The 17,515-nt window shown below is 47.9% G+C and overlaps 1 protein-coding gene across 2 annotated transcripts in view; it reads left to right on the top strand.

Moving 5' to 3' along the window:
• Positions 1-536: 536 nt before the first annotated feature.
• Positions 537-17,515, top strand: part of LOC135914969 (sodium-coupled monocarboxylate transporter 2-like) — a 161,911-nt gene continuing 144,932 nt past the window's right edge. The window contains exons 1-2 of one of the 2 annotated variants that reach the window (XM_065447908.1): positions 537-635; positions 724-912. The gene's annotated coding sequence lies outside the window, so the exon portion shown is untranslated. The remainder of the gene's footprint in view (positions 636-723; positions 913-17,515) is intronic. The other variant, XM_065447909.1, reaches the window with a different exon arrangement.

Genomic DNA, 17,515 nt, shown 5'->3' with positions numbered 1-17,515 from the left:
CTGGAAATCGGATACGGTGCAAGTGATTATCTCTGCTTTTGCTTCCCTCTTTCACTCCCGTCCCCGATTGTCTCCCTCAGCAAATTTTCAATAAATAACTACGTTACGTTTAATATGAGCGGCGCCACTGAAGCCGTTGGGAAAGCTCGCGCGTCATTCGCTGCCAGCTCCACCACAGGGGTAACAGCTGCGCCGCTCGCAGAACTTGTCTTTCCAATTCGAAGTGTACAGTCACGCGAGCTAAATGCGCTGGCTGTACTATAAGACACCCTCATTAGGCTTTCGAGCATCCGCAGACCATCAGCACAGAATTTCCTCCAATAAGAACGGCTTTTAGTTCCACACGACAAGCCTGCGGTTGTGCTGTCGGTTTACTGCGACCTCGAATCACGAACAACGGACATTCACTTGCGCGGTGAGGTAACTGAAGTCGCGCTCGGAGATTGTAAGACCGCGTCGCCAGCCGTGACCGGATTCGAGCCGCCGAGACGACTCATCGAAGGAGAGATGGTATCGCGGTACTCCGGCAATGAAAGCGTTGCTGTGGGTCGTCCGCCGCCAGGTGGTTTCCCTCAGATGCACTGCTACTCCGCCCCGCGGTTATTGGGTGAGGTTGGCTGTATGAAAATTTCTACGTGAGTGCACCGCTTCATTGTAGAGCTTTATAGCCATTCTGAAAATCACGTGCTCGATACCTCAACGGCCCATGTCTTGCTCCTATAGCTTGCCTGCTCGATACAGATATACGCCGATGATGCTATCGGTGCCTTCCACCGGTTTCCGCTGAGGCCAAGAAGGTGAGCCCTGGATATCACAAAAAGCCTGCGCTCGGACGCCAACAGCCCTCGTACATCGTCTGCTCTTCGATCATGGTCTAATGACTACCATTGCCTCTCTCGCTCTTCAACAAAGGTATGTAACCAAGCAGCAAATGCTGCATTTAACTGATGGACAGCAATTAAAATGAATTCCTATACACAGTACAAAAATATAGGCAATGCATGGAAAATTTTGATGTAGGCCAATTAGTGGTATAAAACTGTGCACAAACAGGACGTTTTCTGAGTATGTAATCATAGGTGGCTAACTTTGCGCAATAGAGGGAGAGAACAAATAGGGGGGGGGGGGGGGGGTTGGCGCACCACCGGCACAGGGAAGGGCTCCAAATTTGCTAAATGCACCCTTCAATGATCTACAGTCTTTCAAAATTTGCGCCAAGAATTTTCTATCTTTACATCTTGCAAGAGCAGCTCTTATTTTATGTCTCTTTATTTTCCTTTAGTAATTTGACACTCACTTTGCATACACCGTTGACGCGTCCTTTAAATGGCCCCCAAGCCTTCTAAACTTCATATTTTTTATATTGTGCTATCTGTGTACTTAAATACAAGAAACGTGATGCCGCAAACACTTTTAGAAACAGCATGGTAATAGCAAAGCATATGATGAAGCTGTTCGCGGCCGCCGCGGTTCCTCGACGGCCCTCGCTGCCCTTCCCTGCCGGTGTTCCCCTCCTTGGCATCGTTTTCCACTACTTGTCCGTGCTCTTCGTGTGCCGGTTGTTGCCGCTTAGCTGCGTGAACACTTTGTTAAAGAGTAAGAGTTGGAGTCTTTATTTACTAGCTCCGGTAGTGGTGCTGTTCACTACAGCGCCGCTACATCGGTACACCTGGTCCACGTGTCGGACGCACCCACGAAGCCGTCAGCCAACCCCAAATCGGGACGACCATACCAAAGTCGACAAGCCAGCAAATTTCTAGGTGAAGGATTTGCCCTTAAAACACGGGCCATACAGACCTCTGTCGGAAAGCACCACGAACCATTGGGCAAAGTCAAGAGCCATGATGATCGCTGCACTATCTCCTGCGGCCATTCTTTTGCGACGAAGCGCATAGCAAGAAATAAAATTGGGCACTATGTTGGAAATACATTCGAGGAAGAACAAAGAAACGACGGATTGTCTAAAAAAATAGGTTATTTTTCAATATTAGAACACAAAGCACTTCTTTTCCTTCAAAATAATATCTAGCGGAGTCAATTCACTTGCCCAACTATCTCTCCTACTGTTTGCATAAACTGTGAAGCTTCTCAAGCCTAATGCTGTTGTAGGGCCCCTGCGAAGTTTCCTTGCCGTCGTGCATAGTGTTAAATGTCCTTTCTTTAATGAATTTTCTTGTTCAAACATAAAGAAAAAATTGCAGGCAATTCGGTGCGATGAACAGGGCACGTGGGGAACGCTGGTATCTCTAATAGCCTATCATCATCATCATCATCATCATCATCATCATCATCATCAGCATCAGCCTGGTTATGCCCACTGCAGGGCAAAGGCCTCTCCCATACTTCTCCAACAACCCCGGTCATGTACTAACTGAGGCCATGCCGTTCCTGCAAACTTCTTAATCTCATCCGCCCACTTAACTTTCTGCCGCCCCCTGCTACGCTTCCCTTCCCTTGGGATCCAGTCCGTAACCCTTAATGACCATCGGTTATCTTCCCTCCTCATTACATGTCCTGTGCATGCCCATTTCTTTTTCTTGATTTCAACTAAGATGTCACTAACTCACGTTTCTTCCCTCACCCAATTTGCTCTTTTCTTATCCCTTAACGTTACACCTATCATTCTTCTTTCCATAGCTCGTTGTGTCGTCCTCAATTTGAGTAGAACCCTTTTCGTAAGCCTCCAGGTTTCTGCCCCGTAGGTGAGTACTGGTAAGACACAGCTATTATATACTTTTCTCTTGAGGGAAAATGGCAACCTGCTGTTCATGGTCTGAGAATGCCTGCCAAACGCGCCCCAGCCCATTCTTATTCTTCTGATTATTTCCGTCTCATGATCCGGATCCGCCCTCACTACCTGCCCTAAGTAAGTATATATTCTCTTACGACTTCCAGTGCCTAACTGGATATTATAAATTGCTGTTCTCTTCCGAGACTGTTAAACATTACTTTAGTTTTCTGCAGATTAATTTTTAGGCCCACTCTTCTGCTTTGCCTCTCCAGGTCAGTGAGCATGCATTTCAATTGGTCCCCTGAGTTACTAAGCAAGGTAATATCATCAGCGAATCGCAAGTTACTAAGGTATTCTCCATTAACTTTTATCCCCGATTCTTCCCAATCCAGGTCTCTGAATACCTCCTGTAAACACGCTGTGAATAGCATTGGAGAGATCGTATCTCCCTGCCTGACGCCTTTCTTTATTCGGATTTTGTTGCTTGCTTTATGGAGGACTACGGTGGCTGTGGAGCCGCTATAGATATCTTTCAGTATTTTTACATACGGCTCGTCTACACCCTGATTCAGTAATGCCTCCATGACTGCTGAGGTTTCGACAGAATCAAACGCTTTCTCGTAATCAATGAAAGCGATATATAAGGGTTGGTTATATTCCGCACATTTCTCTATCACCTGATTGATAGTGTGAATATGATCTATTGTTGAGTAGCCTTTACGGAATCCTGCCTGTTCCATTGCTTGACAGAAATCTAAGGTGTTCCTGATTCTGTGTGCGATTACCTTAGTAAATAGTTTGTAGGCAAATGACAGCAAGCTGATCAGTCTATAATTTTTCAAGTCTTTGGCGTCGCCTTTTTTATGGATTAGGATTATGTTAGCGTTCTTCCAAGATTCCGGTACGCCCGAGGTCATGAGGCATTGCGTATACAGGGTGGCCAGTTTCTCTAGAACAATCTGTCCACCATCCTTCAACAAATCAGCTGTTACCTGATCTTCCCCAGCTGCCTTCGCCCTTTGCATATCTCCCAAGGCTTTCTTTACTTCTTCCGGCGTTACCTTTGGGATTTCGAATTCCTCTAGATTATTTTCTCTTCCATTATCGTCGTGGGTGCCACTGGTACTGTACAAATCTCTATAGAACTCCTCAGCTACATGAACTATCTCATCCATATTAGTAATGATATTGCCGGCTTTGTCTCTTAACGCATACACCTAATTCTTGCCAATTCCTAGTTTCTTTTTCACTGCTTTTAGGCTTCCTCCGTTCCTGAGAGCATGTTCGATTCTATCCATATTATACTTCCTTATGTCAGCTGTCTTACGCTTGTTGATTAACTTCGAAAGTTCTGCCAGTTCTATTCTAGCTGTAGGGTTATAAGCTTTCATACATTGGCGTTTCTTGATCAGATCTTTCGTCTCCTGCGATAGTTTGCTGGTATCCTGCCTAACGGAGTTACCACCGATTTCCATTGCACACTCCTTAATGATGCCCACAAGATTGTCATTCATTGCTTCAACACTAAGGTCCTCTTCCTGAGTTAAAGCCGAATACTTGTTCTGTAGCTTGATCTGGAATTCCTCTATTTTCCCTCTTACTGCTAACTCATTAATCGGCTTCTTATGTACCAGTTTCTTCCGTTCCCTCCTCAGGTCTAGGCTAATTTGAGTTCTTACCATCCTGTGGTCACTGCAGCGCACCTTGCCGAGCACGTCCACATCTTGTATGATGCCAGGGTTAGCGCAGAGTATGAAGCCTATTTCATTTCTAGTCTCGCCGTTCGGGCTCCTCCACGGCCACTTTCAGCTATCCCGCTTGCGGAAGAAGGTATTCATTATCCTCATATTATTCTGTTCCGCAAACTCTACTAATATCTCTCCCCTGCTATTTCTAGTGCCTATGCCATATTCCCCCACTGCCTTGTCTCCAGCTTGCTTCTTTCCTACCTTGGCATTAAAGTCGCCCATTAGTACAGTGTATTTAGTTTTCACTCTACCCATCGCCGATTACACGTCTTCATAGAAGCTTTCGACTTCCTGGTCATCATGACTGGATGTAGTGGCGTAGACCTGTACAATCTTCATTTTGCACCTCTTATTAAGTTTCACAACAAGACCTGCCACCCTCTCGTTAATGCTATAGAATTCCTGTATGTTACCAGCTATATTCTTATTAATCAGGAATCCGACTCCTAGTTCTCTTCTCTCCGCTAAGCCCCGGTAGCACAGGACTTGCCCGCTTTTTAACACTGTATTTGCTTCTTTTGGCCTCCTAACTTCACTGAGCCCTATTATATCCCATTTACTGCCCTCTAATTCCTCCAACAGCACTGCTAGGCTCGCCTCTCTAGATAGCGTTCTAGCGTTGAACGTTGCCAGGTTCATATTCCGATGGCGGCCTGTCCGGAGCCAGTGATTCTTAGCACCCTCTGCTGCGTTGCAGGTCTGACCGCCGCCATGGTCAGTTGCTTCGCAGCTGCTGGGGACTGAGGGCCGGGTTTTGATTGTTGTGTTCATATAGGAGGTTGTGGCGAAGTACTGCACCAGGGTAACCAATCCTGCTCTGGTGAGGGAGTGCGTTACCGGTTCTGGTCACCTCCAGGCCTGTTTGTGCAATTTTATCAACACGCGGATTTTTTTTTTTAATCCGGTGGGAAATTGCTGGCACCGGGATTCGAAACACGGACCTCTTGCACGCGAGGTGGGTGTTCTACCTCTACGCCACCGCTTCACCTAATTACGTAATTAATAAGCCTAATAAGCCTAATGAGCTCGTCAAACCAAACCCAGTGTGAGCTGCGGCGCTGTGGGGAAGGATAAACCAATCACCCGCATTTCACAATCTTGCGAGTTTTCTTCGCACGCTCATTCTTAATCGCATTAATACCTCCAAACAAAATTGCTGATTTACAGTCTGTTCAGCAGAAACAAATACCCAAAGTCCGCAAACTCCGAAGAAGGACAGAAAAGAAACCATGATCGTCTTCACACGAGCGCAGTCGTCACAATTTTTTAAGTATTTGTTAAAAGGAGCTGTTCAACTGGCTCTAGACTTGCTTGGTTTCGGGGTCATACGGAAGCACCAGCTTTCGTCACCTGTGGTGATCTTTTAAATAAGGTTTGGGTCACTTCCGATGTAATTCTTGAAATCCTGGCGCAGAATAACAAATGTTTGTCTTTCTCCTTTTTGTTTTGCCTCTGTGAGGAGGCAGGGAACAAACATCACGGCAACGAGTCTCGTGCCTAATTACACGCTTAAAACCCACTACGCAAGGGCTTCAACTCATGCCAGCAGCTTCTGAAATCTTGTAAAGTGTGTAGCGATGACTGTCGTTTTTTTTTTTTGTCGAACCTTGGAAATTTAAAGCCGACCGAATTGCGGCCTCTGTATAACGCTTATTTCTCTTCTTGCAAGTGCTTTTGCGGCTCGAGGTGGCGTTTGGGCAAGCAGTCCACCAAGTCCATCGACGATTACGTCCGGTAGTAGGAATGGAGGAAAAGTGGTTTATTTTACATTATTTGCACTGCCTCCAGATACGGAATCCCATTCCATGTAGGAGCATATTAAACGTCTGAGTTCACATCGGGACACGTCAGCCTCTCACTGACCGAAAGGTCTCCGCTTCTAATGTCATCGTCTTCCATGGGGCGACCAAACTAGGGAATCTGATGACTGTATCGCGGCCAATCACAATCGTCGAATGGTTCGCAATACACCGCCATGATATCGCACCATTCCGCCGAACTCCCCCTCCAATGTTACTGAATATCCTCCCCCCTCCCCATCCCCTCGGATATTCAGCAAGCGCGTAACAGTCTGGGAATCCGAGGTCGAAGTCGTTCCCACGGTAGCATTCGACGTTGGCTCTCCTCATTGTCGTTCAGGCTGTCAGGTACAGGTGGAGGGGCCTTTTTTGTGGACTCGTCAACCATCGGCGTTGACACTGCATTGACTTCGGCATAGGCGCTGATGAATTGGCAGGGTTGCCTCGTGGTAATCGTCTAAGTAAGGCCCTTGGTCGTGTTGAGACGTAACACTGCCCAAACCACTAAAAAAACTCGTACGGCTGAGTGCCTCCTCAAGAAACGTAGTTCGAAGCATTTGGAGCGTTTCATTGGTCGTTTTTTCTAAGGAGGAATGAAAATCTTAAGATTTGCTGTCCCTTACGAACAGACCTCATGGTTTCGCGAAAGTAGCGCAACAACAGTTGCGGCAATCGTCGTCACAAAGCCGTAAGACATTTTGCGGTGACACCGGCTTGGTTACTGATTTAGTAAGTGTCCAACGGAGAAATACAGCCGCGAAGAGCTCAATGAAGCCAGTCCGTTTCGTTTTTTTTTTATTTTAAGGAGGGTAGTGGGGGTGCGGCTCCCCTCCTTTAAATAAAGCTCCATATGGCTGCTAATTGCTGTTTTAATATAAAGTTCGAAGCAGACAGACGGGAAGTTCATTGCGCAGCCTCATTGCGGAAATTTTTTTTTTATTCTTAAAAAAAAAAGACTTCATTGAGTCGAAAAGAAAAAAGGCAGCACCACCAGGTTGCATGTATTCGCAGTTATGTAATGAAACAAAAATTACCGAACTCTAAGTTTGTGTGCAGGTTGTTTGCGCACCCATGTATTCGCGCCAAGGGCGCAAACATTTTACAGAACATTTTACACCCCTACTGTCATGCTTGAGGGGCAGGAGAGTAGGGGTGTGCAAACATTCGGAATTACGAATACGAATAAAATATTTTGCTTATTCTAAGCGTTTTTGATTCGCGAAATGCATGTTCGGAAGTTCCTGAATATTCGGGGAGGGCCGAATAATGGTAGAATCGTCGTATATTTGGACCGACTGCGAATATTCGCGCAAGTAACGAATTGTATGCTTGCCCGCATTTTTCTAGGAATATGTTTATTCCAAGAAAATGCGCATGATGCGCTCACTATGTGTTTGCTCTGTCTGCCACACGCCCGTGAGACAACAGCAGTTTCGGCTTTTTTTTTTTTTCGCCAAGCTTTCTGCGGCTCTTTCATAACAGTATGTGAAGTACTTTCAGGTTCTATAAACAAATGCAATAAAATAAGTATCTCGACAATGTTGCCTAAACTATCTTTAAATGATTGGAAATAAAAATAAAAAAGAAACTATATGTTCCAGCCGAACATTGCATCACCATCAACAACTCCCGCCTTGTGTTCCCAAGTATCTAAGATGGTCGCCGGTGCTTTGTGGGGCAAACGCAAATCACGCTAATTGCGCCGCTGCGCTGTTTTCAACTCTCTGAGCACCGATGTAGTCCTCGCGTAACGTTTTTCTCCAAGATTGGAATCAACTGCGGATGATGAGCGACCAAGCAAGCCGAAAAAGAACGCTGCAAAAAGTCTTTTTTGGTGGTACGTACTAACGCAAGACTGTCGTCATCGATAGCTCGGTGCAAGTCATGCGAACGTGTTCTTCAAGCGCCGACGGGAACAACCGCAACTCTTCAAAATCACATGAAATAGCACCCTTTGTTAACGGTAGAGTACAAAAAGGACGCCTCCGCAAGCGCGCCGTCGGAGAGTCAAAAGACACTAAATGGTATACTTCAGCTAAGACAGCAGCCATTGTCTCCGAAGAAAGAAAACACACTTCACCAGAAAGTGGCAGAGATGGGCGCCTTAGATCTTCAGCCTTGCATGCTCGTAGAAAACCGGGGGTTCAAAACACATGTGAAAGCAGCTGTATACTGTGCTACGTACAGTCTGTCATTTCGGAAAAAAATTGTCGCGCGTGCCAGTCCCGCGCCTGTACGACGACACGCGAGCAAAGGTTCGATACGAACTACGAAAAGTACTTGAACGCGGAATAAGCACTATCGCTTTTACGAGCGCTATCTGGACGTCGCTTGCCAGCAAGGGCTTTACAAGCCTCTCGGGTCAGTTTCCTACGGTGAAGTTCGAGATGAAAAAATTCACTTAGAACACCAGACATGTGCCGGAGAGTCACACGGCTGTGAGCATCGCCGTCTCTTTGGAGCAGCTATACTCTACTCGAGGAATTCCAGCACTGCACTCAGTATATTAAGCGCATGCATTACAAGCGTTGCACGTAGAGCCGACGTAAAGTGCTGGTCGGTTAAAAGCACACTGATATGACTCCGATTTGAAACTTGCAACTGATAAGTAGGAGTAGCTCTCCTAAGGACAACACTTTGGGACCCTCGTCTGCATATTATCTGTAATCCACTTACTGCTTGCTGAAATAATAACGAACTGAAGGTATGCGACTGCTTGGCCGACCTTGCACGCGAAAAGTCAGGCCCTTCCTCCGAACAGTGAAACTTTCCGACCTCTCTCGGGTGTCCTCAACGTCGGCTGCGCGCGGCGCTGGTGGTGTAGGTAATGTATTGGAAGTACACGTATCTTTTATGCCAACTGTATTCTGTCTGAAATGCCGGGCTACTGTACCCAGTAAAATGCATTTTACCGGGTGCAGCACCTAAATGTCGATGCGTTTGCGCCAGAAAATTCACTACAAGTACACAAATATATTGTAGGACCCTAGAGCAATAGCGGCTAGCGGCATAATGACTAATGTCGTTCTGTAATGCAATATAGTACAGTTATGCTGTGAGCGTAAGCCGGCTCCAACCGTGATAATCAGGCTTCTTCGCCAATAACAGAGTCGATTCAATCTCGCAGTAAAGCTTAGTTGCTGCTTTCCATGATCTTCACTGATATCAAACACGTTTCAGCTGTTGCAAAGGAGCCATACTCGCAATAAATTAGGAACGGGCCAAGCGAGTCATTGTACATAGGTTTCAGCTCGTGACAGAGGCAAATGGAGTAACGGACGGAAGGTTGCCGTTGTTTGTATCGGTTCAGAGCACACGCGAAGAACCTGGCCTTGTCACAATAACAGGTGGATGCAGTTACTTTCAAGGTCCACGGCCCGGTAACCAAAAAAAACAACAGAATATATCGTAAAAAACTGCGACAACATGCGCTCGCATTTTTTCGCCTCATTTGTCTACAGGCGGGCCCAAGAATCCGAGAACACGACCAGGCGTGGTGCGCTGGTCTACGGGCCAAAGCAGGATCGCTGTCCATCTTCTGTATATGCCAGTTAATGTGCCAGTGTTTTTTTTTTCGTCCTCTTTTATCATCAATCTTGCCTTGGCACAGTCGATATTGTTTGTCACAAGTTGCGCTCGTCCGGCCAAAGCACTTAAATACACTCATTGCATTTCGACACTTTTAGCGGTGCTGCTAAATCTTTGAAGTTTATGAGAGTAGACTGTTGGGCTAGTTGGTCGTCCATATTTGAAGTAGCATTTTAGCGCGAAAAAAACCACGGACACAAGAAAGACGGACAAGGACAAGCGCTTGTCCTTGTCCGTCTTTCTTGTGTCCGTGGTTTTTTTCGCGCTAAGCTACTACTTTGAAGTTGGTGTGCTGCCAAAGTTTACGGTTGTAGTTGCACTGCTAAATTGTGAAAGCCCGGAAAACACGAAAAAAAGACGCGCGACTAGTCGCGCAGCAATTTTCGCCGGCTTTCTCGGGGTTCTTCCAGTTTTGAAAACAACTTTTACGTAGGCACGTATTCAGCAACATAAAGCTGAATCGAGAATCTTTCAGGATGGCCCCAAATTTTCTCAGTGACACTTTTCTCTGAATATAATATTGATGCATGCATATTGCGTGTTTCTTGTGGACTATGCACGCGGGCGCCTCGACGAAGACCACGAATGCTCCCTGGCTCTCGAGCTGTCGGCTGAACTGGCCAGCGCTGCATTATCCTTTGTAAGTATACTTTGTAAATAGTCTCCAGTATTTAATCCTTCGTTCGCGTAACATTTTGGTGGAGGATGCCGTTCCCCGTCCTCGCCAGAGCTGCGCAGCGGCCGCACCATCCTGCTTTCTGCCATGGCTCCCGGTGACGACACCTCGTCTGCTTCTACTCCTGCGACCCCGCCAACAACGTACGTCACGGTTATCAACCCCCACGATCCTGGTATATCCTTCGGCCAAGATAATGTCGACGTTGAGGACTGGCTCAACCTGTATGAGCGTGTTAGCCAAAACAACCGCTGGGACCCCACCATTATGCTAGCGAATGTCCTATTCTACTTGTACGGAACTCCTCCTGTCTGGTTCCGGACACACGAGGACGAGATCTCTGGCTGGAATGCTTTCAAGGAGAAGCTCAACGACCTTTTTGGCAATCTCACGGGTCGCCAGCTGGCTGCTAGAAAAGAGCTTGCTACCCGAGTTCAGTCTTCTACTGAATCGTATGTCTCGTACATACAAGGCGTGCTGCTCTTTGCCGGAACGTCGACGATAAAATGGCTGAGGTTGACAAACTCGACCGCGTACTCAAAGGGATCGCGGACGACGCGTTCAACGTGTTGGTATTCAACAATGTGTCCACCATCGACGTCATTGTCAAGGCATGCCACCGCTTTGAGCTCGCCAAAGCCGCTGCGTCATTACACAATTCTCCCGGCTACCTAACACGGCTGCGACGTCGTCTTGCGTCGACCTTACTGCTTCACCACCCTTAAATGAGCACGCCACACGTATTGTTCGCCGCGAGCTCGAGGCTGCAAGTCTTGCGCCGTTCCATCCACGCCCACTTGACACCACCTTTGACCAACCGGCCCCAGCGATCTCTGTCATTCAGGCAGCGGTGCGGCAAGAATTTGCCACCCTCGGTTTTCCTGCTGCCTGCTCCGTCTCCCGACCTGACGCCCGACCGGTGCTGACAGCTCCGCCTTACAGCGATATGTATTCCCCTCCCAGATACCGCAAGTCTACCGAGTGGAGAACTCCGGACGACACGCCAATTTGCTTCCGTTGTCTCCGCATTGGCCACGTCGCTCGCCACAAAGCAGGCGGCTGGCGTAAGCTATCGCGCACTCGGTACCATTCCGTTGTTGGGCGAAAACAGCGCCAATGCCATGGCCGCTTGCGTCAGCGTGGACTTCGGTCGGTGCAGATGGATCAAAGTGGGCAAGTATGGAAGGGGTGGTCAGAAAACCGATGAGAGCGGCGAACGCGTGAGCCTGCTCTGGGCCCCATGAGAACGGCGTGTTCTTCTTTAGAAGATCTGTCAAAGGCCGAGCAACGTCGGCGAAGTTTTTGACGAAACGGTGAAAGTATGAACACAGGCCGACGAAGAAGCACAAGTCATAAACAGAACGTTGCACGGGGAAACTGCGTACGGCGCGAACATTTTCCGGATCTGGTCGGACCGGATGCGTTAATGAGGTTCCCAACACGGTAATCTGACGGTGCCCGAATTGACACTTAGTGGAGTTCAGTGTAAGGCCGGCTTCTCGGAAGACCGCAAGAATTGCAGCGAGTGGGATAAGGCGGCTGCCGAACGTGGAAGAAAAAACAATAACGTCGTCAAGGCAACAAAGACAGGTGGTCCATTTGTAGCTTCGCCAAAGAGAATCCATCATACGTTCAAATGTTGCAGGAACATCGCAAAGGCCAAAGGGCATGGCCTAAACGCCTGTCGCCGAAATCAAAGATGTCCCTGTGCGATTCAAGCAGGTGACTTATGTGCGTGGCCTGTGCAGAGGTAAGGTAAGGTGTAATCATTTTCGGGAAGTCATCCGTTAAGGAACCAGGGCTGTGAGCTGCTATTGGAGCTAATAAGTCACTCTCGGCATTCAAACTCTCTATGTCAAATTCGGAACCACTAGAAACGCTGGCCAAGAACATGCCGGCCGGAATCACTTGAGGGCACAGGCGGAAATTCAAAAGCGGTAAGACGACGTCGTTATTAGTAACTGTGACCAACGTATGCGGAACAGCAACGTTCAGGTTCAAAAGCATGTCGATGATGGGGCGAAGCACATATTCACCGTCAGAAACCTGTGGCAGGGTGGTCAAGCTGACGTAAGTAACTGCCTCGGGTGACAGACGCACATCGTGAAGCGAGCACAAGTGTGGTGGGGCGGTGCTCGGAGCATCGGCGAGTTGAGGCAGTTCCAACTGAAGAACGCCGGTCGCGCAGTCGATGAGAGTGGACTGAGTGAATAAGAAGTCCAATCCAAGGATAACGTCGTGAGGGAGTTGTCGATCACAGCAAAGAGAACAGAAGTAGGGCGGCCGGCTATAATTAGGAAGAGTTGACTGTTGGGCTAGTTGGTCGTCCATATTTGGTCGTCCTAGTTGGTCGTCCAGTTGTGAGTAGCGCTTGTCCTTGTCTGTCTTCCTTGTGTCCGTGGTTTTATTCGCGCTAAGCTACGACGGCTATAATTAAACGCGCAGTACACATTCCAAGAACAACCAGCACGCCGCCGTCGGCCACACGAAGCACTCGGGCAGCTGCTGGGGTGAGGACCTCTTTTAAACGTCTACGTAGGCTAGCACTCATGACAGATACGTGAGCTCCAGTGTCGACGAGTGCTTGGACAGGTACGCCATCTATTTTAACGTCTATTGCACTTCTCCTTGTGGGCACTGACAGAAGATTTGCTGCGGAAGTAGGCAATGCAGCACCACCTCCGGGGGCTGCATTTCTTAGTTTTCCGAAAGGGCGCGGCCAAACGCCACAGGGGACAAAAGGCAATGTGGCGGCGGCGAACGGGAATATGGACGACGTGTTTGTGGTGAACGAGACTGGCGTCCGCGCGGCGATGGTGCGCGACTGTACCACGGGTTCCTAAAAGAGTTGTCGGCATTGTTAGACTCGGCGGGGGGGGGGGGGGGGGAGGGGGCAAAACATGGCGGGCATTTGCATCAAATGGCTCAGGTTGATCGGCGTGCGAGGTGTTGAGGGTCACGAGTTGCGACAGTATCAGGCGACCTGACCGATGCGGCGACAGGTGAAACAGATCGGCTGGTCGCCCACAGTTCTCCACTCAATGTGGTTGCGATAACGTGGAGAGAAGCATCGGGGTGAAGCGGAAATAGTAGAAAGGTGTTCGTTACCTCTGGGATTGGCGACAGCGCATACAGAATGTAAACCAATGTTTTCAAGTTCCTGGCGAAAGATGGCTTGTACGAGAGGAAAGGAAAAAGTGGTAGCATCAGGGCTACGCGAACAGAAAGCTGCGGGCGCCATCGCATCCAGTTCACGTCGAACGATTCGCACCAGCTCCTCTGATGGCGATGCATGCTGCTGTGGGGGTTGATCTTCATAGGTCGACGTTGCGGCAGTATTGCGAAGTCTGGCGAATGGGTGCAAGACGCGTCGGCTTACGGCCTGCACGAATTTTCGGCACTCTTTTATGATAGCATCAATGGTAGAGCAGCTTTTGCATATGAACAGATTAAACGCGTCGTCAGCAATGCCCTTAAGCCCGTGCCCGACCTTCTCAGCTTCTGTCATGTCGCGATCGGCTTTGCGAAAAAGTGCCAGCACGTACTGGATGTACGAGACATAGGACTCCGCGGGCGATTGGGCACGGGAGGCCAGTTCCTGCTTTGCGGCAATTTTACGGCCGGCTAATTTCCAAAACAACTCTGTCAACTTCTGTTTCCATTGGTCCCAGCTGGTTAGTACCTCTTCGTGGTTTTCGTACCAAACCTTTGCCGTACCTATTAGGTAGAACAACAGGTTAGCTAGCATTAGCATCATCATCATCATCAGCCTGGTTACGCCCACTGCAGGGCAAAGGTCTCTCCCATACTTCTCCAACAACCCCGGTCATGTACTAATTGTGGCCATGTCATTCCTGCAAACTTCTTAATCTCATCCGCCCACCTAACTTTCTGCCGCCCCCTGCCACGCTTCCCTTCCCTTGGGATCCAGTCCGTAACCCTTAATGACCATCGGCTATCTTCCCTCCTTATTACATGTCCTGCCCATGCCCATTTCTTTTTCTTGATTTCAACTAAGATGTCATTAACTCGCGTTTGTTCCCTCACCCAATCTGCTCTTTTCTTATCCCTTAACGTTACACCTATCATTCTTCTTTCCATAGCTCGTTGCGTCGTCCTCAATTTGAGTAGAACCCTTTTCGTAAGCCTCCAGGTTTCTGCCCCGTAGGTGAGTACTGGTAAGACACAGCTATTATATACTTTTCTCTTGAGGGATAATGGCAACCTGCTGTTCATGATCTGAGAATGCCTGCCAAATGCACTCCAGCCCATTCTTATTCTTCTGATTATTTCCGTCTCATGATCCGGATCCGCCGTCACTACCTGCCCTAAGTAGATGTATTCCCTTTCGACTTCCAGTGCCTCGCTGCCTATTGAAAATTGCTGTTCTCTTTCGAGACTGTTAAGCATTACTTTAGTTTTCTGCTGATTAATTTTTAGACCCACTCTTCTGCTTTGCCTCTCCAGGTCAGTGACTATGAATTGCAATTGGTCCCCTGAGTTATTAAGCAAGGCAATATCATCAGCGAATCGCAAGTTACTAAGGTATTCTCCATTAACTTTTATCCCCAATTCTTCCCAATCCACGTCTCTGAATACCTCCTGTAAACACGCTGTGAATAGCATTGGAGATATCGTATCTCCCTGCCTGACGCCTTTCTTTGTTGGGATTTTGTTGCTTGCTTTATGGTGGACTACGGTGGCTGTGGAGCCGGTATAGATATCTTTCAGTATTTTTACATACGGCTCGTCTACACCCTGATTCCGTAATGCCTCCATGACTGCCGAGGTTTCGACAGAATCAAACGCTTTCTCGTAATCAATGAAAGCTATATATAAGGGTTGGTTATATTCCGCACATTTCTCTATCACCTGATTGATAGTGTGAATGTGATCTATTGTTGAGTAGCCTTTACGGAATCCTGCCTGGTCCTTTGCTTGACTGAAGTCTAAGGTGCTCTTGATTCTATTTGCGATTACCTTAGTAAATAGTTTGTACGCAACGGACAGTAAGCTGATCTGTCTATAATTTTTCAAGTCTTTGGCGTCCCCTTTTTTATGGATTAGGATTATGTTAGCGTTCTTCCAAGATTCCGGTACGCTCGAGGTCATGAGGCATTGCGTATACAGGGTGGCCAGTTTCTCTAAAACAATCTGTCCACCATCCTTCAACAAATCTGCTGTTACCTGATCCTCCCCAGCTGCCTTCCCCCTTTGCATATCTCCCAAGGCTTTCTTTACTTCTTCCGGCGTTACCTTTGGGATTTCGAATTCGTCTAGACTATGTTCTCTTCCATTATCGTCGTGGGTGCCACTGGTACTGTATAAATCTCTATAGAACTCCTCAGCCACTTGAACTATCTCATCCATATTAGTAATGATATTGCCGGCTTTGTCTCTTAACGCATACATCAGATACTTGCCAATTCCTAGTTTCTTCTTCACTGCTTTTAGGCTTCCTCCGTTCCTGAGAGCATGTTCAATTGTATCCATATTATACTTCCTTATGTCAGCTGTCTTACGCTTGTTGATTAACTTCGAAAGTTCTGCCAGTTCTATTCTAGCTGTAGGGTTAGATGCTTTCATGCATTGGCGTTTCTTGATCAGATCTTTCGTCTCCCTAGCATTAGCGCTGGGTCCCATCTGTTGATTCCACTCACGCGCCACCCACTCTTCGACGTCGGCGCCATCAGTCCCACAGGAAGTTCCAGGACCCTTGGGTTACACAACCACAACTGAAGGTGAGAGCGATGTAGCTGGCGACGGTGACGTTGGAGGTGGCAACGTCGTTGATCCCGCGTGCTCACCGTCATTCATGGTGCGGACGGTGATGCGACGTCCACTGCGGAGCTCCGTTTTCAGCGGTGGTACCCCGCACCAATATGTAACGGGGATGTTGCGAGTATAGAAAGACAATATCTACAATATATAAACAGGCAGAGTCAGAGTAGTTAAGATGGCTGACCACCAACAACATGCAGCAGCCAGCGTCTCCGATCTTCTTCGTCCTCTCTCTTCTTTCATCTCTGCGTAACAATATGACTAATAAAAATCGGGCTTCTTGGTAAACTCCTTTTCGTTTATTACACGATGACGGTCTCGAATCCGGCAACATTGACGCAGTCAGATAGCATGTGTGGGTTTATGGAGTGGCTGCCTTCTCCAAAAAAGATCACGTTCCCGTGGCGCCTGCGGCAGAAAGGATGTTCCACATCCGCCACCAAGGTCTGTGAGTGGTGGCGCTGCCTAACACTCCCTGGGTTCTACTAGGAAACATAAATACCCAAGAAAGTGGATGGGGAAACGGGGCCGCGGTAGCTCAACTGGTAGAGCATCGCATGCGAAATGCGAAGGTTGGGGGATCGCTCTCCACCTGCAGCAAGTTGCTTTTTCATCCACTTTCATTTCCATTATTTTATCGTTTCTTTATTTCATTTATTAAGCACAAGTAATTTTCCTTATGTTGTCCTTGGCATCAGTGTTTGTTGGCTTCCTCTGATATGACTAATAAAAATCTTACTCCTCGGGGTTAACCCCCTTGATTCTCGTTTATTACATAACGAGGGTCTCGAATCCGGCAACATTGATGCATTCAGGTAGCATGTGTGGGTTAATTCGCCGGTTGCCTTCACCCAAAAGGATCACGTTCCCGTGACGCCTGCGGCAGAAAGGATGTTCCACATCCGCCGCCTAGGTCTGTGAGTGGTGGCGCTGCCTAACACTCCCAGGGTTCTACTAGGAAACATCAATACCTAAGAAAGTGGATGGGGAAAGGGCCCCGCGGTAGCTCAATTGGTAGAGCATCGCACGCGAAATGCGAAGGTTGTGGGATCGCTCTCCAGCTGCAGCAGGTTGCTTTTTCGTCCACTGCCATTAATTTATCGTTTCTTCAATTCGTTTATTAAGCCCAAGTAATTTCCGCGATGTTGTCCTTGGTGTCACTGTTTGTTAATTGGCTTCATATGATATCACT

The sequence above is a fragment of the Dermacentor albipictus genome, unplaced genomic scaffold (genome assembly GCF_038994185.2).
Source record: "Dermacentor albipictus isolate Rhodes 1998 colony unplaced genomic scaffold, USDA_Dalb.pri_finalv2 scaffold_11, whole genome shotgun sequence".
NCBI classification, from domain to species: domain Eukaryota; kingdom Metazoa; phylum Arthropoda; class Arachnida; order Ixodida; family Ixodidae; genus Dermacentor; species Dermacentor albipictus.
This window is presented reverse-complemented; position numbering and strand designations above follow the sequence as displayed.